This window comes from Squalius cephalus, assembly GCF_949319135.1.
Source record: "Squalius cephalus genome assembly, chromosome: 18".
In the NCBI taxonomy this organism is placed as follows: Eukaryota; Metazoa; Chordata; class Actinopteri; order Cypriniformes; family Leuciscidae; genus Squalius; species Squalius cephalus.
The window spans coordinates 33861230-33868507 of record NC_137139.1 but is presented as its reverse complement, the minus strand read 5'-3'; positions in this window follow the sequence as shown (position 1 = coordinate 33868507).

The following is a 7278-nucleotide window of genomic DNA, read 5'->3' as shown; positions in this document are numbered from 1 at the left end:
CGGGTTATTTCAGTTTGATGCTCATTCTTATCCTACTTTTGTTTATCAAGTAAAGCTGTGGACGGTAGAACGGGTGACAGACAGTTACACGAGTTCGACTGGGGAATAAAGTGCAAGTTGTGAGATGCCAATCGCCTCCGTGAGTCTGTCTGGCCTCGGTAATAACTTCATCTGTGAGCTATCTCTATTTCTCCTCCTGACAACGCGTTACAAAGCGTCGGACATCGAACAGGCACAGATAACCTCTGAAGATGTCTACTAGTCCATCAACAAGAATGATATTTACTTGAGTCTGACTCCTTGCTCGGTCAGTCTGCCGTTTCCTCTTTCATTCGTCCTCCGACAAAGCTTTCCTAGCTTTGTGTGCAGTGCCGTAAAGCAATTCGTTACATCGCGAGACCTGATATCACGCGATACTTCCTGACGCTGAGCCCAAAGTTGCAAGGGTGGTTTTTCTGCTCACAGGCGCTTGGGGGCTGCGCAACGACCACCATTTAGTTTAGTTTATTAGTTTATTTGAGCAGTAAACATTCTGCTCAAAAGGAGTGGGCCGAAGCAAAAGAGCTTATAAGCGCCCACACCCCAAATTAATACAATAAAAAACTCATTTCACAATAGTACAAAGAATCATAGTGTAAAAGCAACAAAACAACAACAAGGAAACCACAACAAAAAAGAGAGAGAAACAAACAAAAACAACAACAACAACAACAACAACAACAAAAAAAACGGATTATACACACTTTCAGTATCTGATAATGCTAGAAATACCCCTAATGGCAACTCATTTCTTCTTCTCTGTACTTTTCAAAAATCTTTTGTTTGTATTTATATTTGAAAAGATTGATGTTTGGACATCTTTTCATCTCCATCTCTAAATTATTCCACAATTGAACCCCATTAACTGTTGGGCTAAAACTTTTCAAAGTTGTACTATGTTTCTGAATCCTAAAGTTTAATTCTTCACGTAATTCATAATAACCAGTACGTTCCTGGAACCTTCTTTGTATTTGGCTTGGTAACAATTTGTGCCTTACTTTGTATAGCATCTGTACTATTTGAAACTCAACAATGTCACAAAACTTCATGATTTTAGATTTTAAAAATAATGAGTTTGTGTTGTCCAAAAACCCAACCTTATGAATTAATCGAATAGCTCTTTTTTGCAGCATTACTATTGGTTTTAATGTGCTTTTATAAGTACTACCCCATACCACTGAACAATAATGTAAATAGGGCAAGATCAGAGAACAATATAACGTATGCAGAGCTTTGATATTTAAAATGTGCTTTACTTTTGAAATTACTGAAATGCTTCTTGATATTTTAGTGATTACATATTTAATATGAGAGTTCCAAGTAATTCTATCATCAATAATAACTCCAAGGAATTTGATTTCATGCACCCGCTCCATAACCACACCCTCTATCTGAATGGCTTCCTGAGCATTAGAATTACAGTTGCCAAATATCATCATTTTACTTTTACTCAAATTTAGTGATAATTTGTTTTGTTTGAACCACATATTAACACGTTTAAGTTCCAAAGTAACAATTTGACACAGTTGATGTAAATCGTCTCCTGATGCAAAGATATTTGTATCATCTGCAAACAAGATGAATCTAAGTATTTGAGATGTTTTACAAATGTCGTTTATGTACATGTTAAACAACTTTGGGCCCAAAATGGACCCTTGAGGTAAGCCACACACAATTTCTTGACAACTTGACTGATAATCACCTATTATCACACATTGTTTTCTATTTTTTAAATAACTGGTAACCCACTGTAGTGCTACCCCTCTAATTCCATACTGTTTAAGCTTATTAATTAATATGTCATAATTTATTGTATCAAATGCTTTACTTAGGTCAATAAATAACCCTATTGCATATTTCTTATTGTCTACAGCATTAGTTATTTCCTCAATTATATCAAAGAGTGCATGCGAAGTTGAACAATTTTTCCTAAAACCAAACTGATTATCTGAGAGTAATTTATTTCTTTCAATAAAGCTGTCAAGTCTAGAATTGAAAACCTTCTCTAAGATTTTTGAAAATTGCGGTAAAAGGGAAACAGGCCTGTAGTTAGTAAAGAAATGCTTATCTCCTGCCTTAAACAGAGGAATCACTTTTGCTACTTTCATACTTTCAGGAAATTGGCCAGTATGCAACGATAAGTTACAAATGTATGTTAACGGCTTACAGATACTTTCAATAACACTTTTTAAGGTCTTCATATCCATATCATAATAATCTGTCGAGGTTTTATTTTTACACTCTCTAACAATATCCAGTATCTCTTTTTCGTCAACAGGATTGAGAAACAATGTCTTAGGATTTGTGACTATTAGCTCACAGTTATAGCTATCAACATTTGCAATTTTTGCCGCGAGGTTCGGGCCAACATCTATAAAGAATTTATTAAATGTTTCTACTACCTCATTCATATTATTTATAGTTTTATCCTCATCTTTGAAGTATTGTGGATAACTGATCATTCTAGGTTTGTTTCTAATTAAACTATTTAAAATATTCCACAAGCCTTTGATATTATTCTTATTATTATCTAACAATTTATTATAATACTCCTTTTTATATTTTCTAATAATACCTGTCAATTTATTTTTATATGTCTTATACTTATCCTCCGCTTCTTTTGTTCTATCCTTTATAAATTTTTTGTAAAGTAAATTTTTTTTCTTGCATGCATTCAGCAGCCCCTTAGACATCCATGGATTTTCATTGCACTTTCTTTTTTTACAGTATTTTCTTATTGGGCAATTTTTATCATATACTTTTTGAAATACTCGCACAAACTCATCATATGACTTGTTAATATCATTCTCTCTGTATATAATACTCCAATCTTGAATTAATAGTTCCTTTTTAAATGCTTCAATAGTTTTCTCTGTTTTTACCCTTCTAAACCAATACTTGTCTTCCTCTTTATTTTTATTATGTTCATTTTTATGTAATGCAAAAACTGGAAGATGATCACTGATGTCATTTATCATTAGTCCGCTGACTGTATTACTTTCTATTTCATTGGAAAAAATATTATCAATTAAAGTAGCATTATAATTTGTAATGGTCCTCTGTGTAATATTGACAGTCTTTAAACCCGAAAAAAGTCATATAACTATTCCAATGACTCCGAAGCTGTTCGGTTAAGGTAAAAAAGTTACTTAGTGCACCTTTAGGGGACTGAGAACTTTTTAAGCTACAAAAAAAAAAATCACACTTTTTAGCCTTTTTTAAATTGTTGTCTTTGACTCACGTGAAAAATTGTTTCTTGTTACAGGTTCTGAAATTACAAATGTAAAATATTATGAAAAAGTAATACAATGAAGAAACATACCTGATGGAATATAATCATCCTCATCGCTCTGTTCTTCCTCAGCTGTGGTTTCTCCTCATCTTCATCATCTTCAGTGGCGTCTGCAGCATCTGCTGTTCTCCAGCGTTACAGTCTGAACCCAGAGACTCAATGCAGGTTTGATCGGTGGATCCATGACTGTCACACACACACACACACACACACACACTCTTCCTGAGCATCAGTGAAACAGAGTAAAGTGAGTCCTGTGTGTCTCTGGATCTCTGTGTGTTCAGAGAGTTGATCTCTGACGCTCCACTGAATCCTGTCCATCAGTCACACACACTCAAACCTCTTTCAGCTCCTGAGGAACACAGAATCACAGCGACTTTCAATTTATATAACAACTGAAAAAGTGAAAGTGAAAGTGAAAGTGACACGTGACGGCCAAGTATGGTAACCCATACTTGGAATTTGACCTCTGCATTTAACCCATCCAAGTTAATGCACACACATTAGGAGCAGAGTAGTGAGTAGTTAACACACACACACTGCAAACGTGGATACACACCCAGAGCAGCGGGCAGCCTTTGTGGGCGCCCGGGGAGCGATTAGGGGTTAGGTGCCTTGCTCAAGGGCACCTCAGTCATTTCCCACCAGTTCTGGAATCGAACCAGCAACCTTTGGGTTACCAGTCCAACTCCCTAACCACTAGGCCATGACTGCCCCAACTGTTCAGGCCATTGCACACTGAGTCCGAAATTTTCGTATGCGTTTTTTCGTGTTCGTCAGCCTTAAAATTCGTCACGCACAGAAACCTTGCACACTGAGTCCGATGCGTATTTATTAAACCTTTGCGGAAAAAAACGCAAAAAATACAAAATGGATTCGTCAAGCAGTGAGGATGATTTTGTTTTTGTTGCCCTCTTTCTTCTTAAAAAGAGAAAAAGAAAGAGGAAATATTAGGTCCATCCAATCCTGAGATTGCGCCGAGAGGAAGGAGAGGTTCACCTCCTTATCAAAGAGGTGCGAAATTATCCCAAACGATTCAAAATTTACCTCAGAATGTCAGTGGAACAGTTTGATGCTTTGCTAGCGATACTGGAGCCACATATTAAAAAGAAGACCACCAATTTCCGTGAACCAATCGATCCTGAACAGAGACTGGCAGTATATGTCTCTAAGGTATGGGCACACACACACACACACACACGCATACACATACACATAGCCTACACACGCACGCACGCACGCGCGCGCACACACACACACACACACGACCGGCGGAAGCGCTGGGCAGACAGAACAGCTGTATACAGGTTATATTTTATACCCAAATAATACATGATTAGTAATCGAATTGGCTGCTCGATTTTGTCGTTCGCTTGTACGGTGGCTCTGAATTATCAAAAAACCTCTCAAAATACTGGCTGTGGATGCGAAAAACGCAGAAAATCTAACCTGATCCGAATTTTTTTATTACGGACGAAAGTTTCGTAGACAGTGTGCAAGCGTGATTGACATAACGTGAGGTCGATTTTTTTTTTTTAACGTGCGAAAATTTCGGATGCGAATTTCGGACTCACGCCGCCTTCACACTGGCAGTTGAAATCAGCTCCGATACGGCAGCGAAACGACCGGAAGTCATTCATTTCCTATGGAAATTCGCAGACCGCATGCGAATGGGTCCGAACCAGGTGCGAACGAGTGCGGTGCGAAAAAAATCGTGTCCGTTGGCCATCCGGATGCGTTCAAAAAATTGAACTCTTGCGAAAGGCTACGGACGGTTTCTATCCGAAAATCCCAACGGAAGTTAGCGTTGCTATGGTACTGATAAACAAACCTGGATTCTTAACTTTTAATAAAATAAATAATGATTTTATAACGAGTTGTCATGTCATTTTTTTATTTTCATGATGTTTTAACGTTATTAGGGCAGTTAATACAATTAAATAATTCAATATTTAAATATACTCGCTTCCGACCACTGATCTATATAATGACATATATATATATATATATATATATATATATATATATATATATATATATATATATAATGTCATTCTATATAGATCAGTGCTTCCGACGCTTTTCACCGTTGTGTACGACGTCCGCTGGGGGCGTATTCCGTATTACGGAGCTGATTTCAACTGCCAGTGTGAAGGCGGCGTCAGTGTGCAATGGCCTTGAGTCCGAAATTCGTATCCGGAATTTTCGCACGTTAAAAAAAAAATTCGAACTCACGTTATGTCAATCACGCTTGCACACTGTCTACGAAACTTTCGTCCGTAATAAAAAAATTCGGATCGGGTTCGATTTTCTGCGTTTTTCGCATCCACAGCCAGTATTTTGAGAGTTTTTTTGACAATTCAGAGCCACCGTACAAGCGAACGACAAAATCCAGAATGGATAAAATATAACCTGTATACAGCTGTTCTGTCTGCCTAGCGCTTCCGCTGGCCGTGTGGGTAACACTTTACGGTAAGGGTACATGAATTATCATGAATTCATGTATAAATTCATGCATGAATTATGCATTCATTCATGCATTAATATCTCATGAATCATCAGAAACTAACACGAGTTCAACGTTTTTCATTCATGACTTCATGGATGAACAACACCTTAATTAAAACATTAACTAAGAGGAGTACATCATCATGAATTATGATTGATTACGCATGATCATGATGTTTTCTTTGTTCACAGTTATGCCACCATTAATGGGTCATTCTACAGAAACGTCCACTTTTGGTATGGCAAGATGTCTTAAAATTGATTTCTTTTTCTAACATTTAAACTTACACCACATTATTAGACTACCCTTTGACTTTATGAATACGCATAAATGACAGCTTAATTATTTTTTATATTTTTTGTACATTTATTTAAAGACCGCATGTACCATTTTTTTGTCACTGGTGTTACCTTACTTCTTTGGCAATATTAAAAAAATATTTTTTGTGAAATATTATTTCTAATTTTTTTCAGCACATGTAGACAGAGTTACCGAAAAATAATAATAATGCAACAAATAAGGAGATTATGTTTTATTTATTTTAATCAGGTTTGTTAAAAGTGTGCTTGAATGAGGTTAGTTCATCTGCGCTACCATCTATTTGCTATAACAATGAAAATATTTGAAAACCAGTTAAAATCAAGTAATGATGCAATCCTTTACATCTTAACTTTTGAGTGTAGCAGAATTAAATGGATGTAAAATTATTGTTATGTCACATGTGACATTGTATTTAATGTGACAGAAAAAAAAGACAGTAACACCAGTGACACAATGAATCACCAATGGCATGCATAAGACCAAAGATCATTATTCTTCAACTATAATTAAGTAGATGAGACTAAATTGTTACATTTGGCATATAATCTAAATGAATAGCTCTGAATAAAGTTTATCTATAAATGGGAGTCACTGGTGTTACCCATAAGAAAGGTGACACCAGTGACAGTGACACCAGTGACAATTTTCATGAAAAATTCATTTTACAAAATGGCTGCTGCAAGGTAACAAACCACATGTTGTCAATCATGGTATACTAACTCATACCAGTGACTTCAACTAAAAGCTTCATATGAAATCATGAGATAAATGAGAAGATTTTTGATAACTGAAAAGAGGCCATGGTCATAGATATTCAGGAAATTGGAAGAAGGAAGTCAAGTGACGTCAGTGTGATTTTTATTTCAAAATAAGAGATTTTTGTTTAACAGTAACACCAGTGACAACTCCAGGGGACCACTACTTTCATTATAAATTTTATAATATTTATTCTGAATTTTTTTTTATATATCATTTACATAATATATTTGATAGTTATGTATACATTATTGTATTTTAAATGGTGTAAAAATCTGTTATTGACCTCAAAATAAAGCATTTTCCCTCTGTACATGACTGTGGGGACGAGCACTTCTGTGGTGCTTGGAATTCTATATAA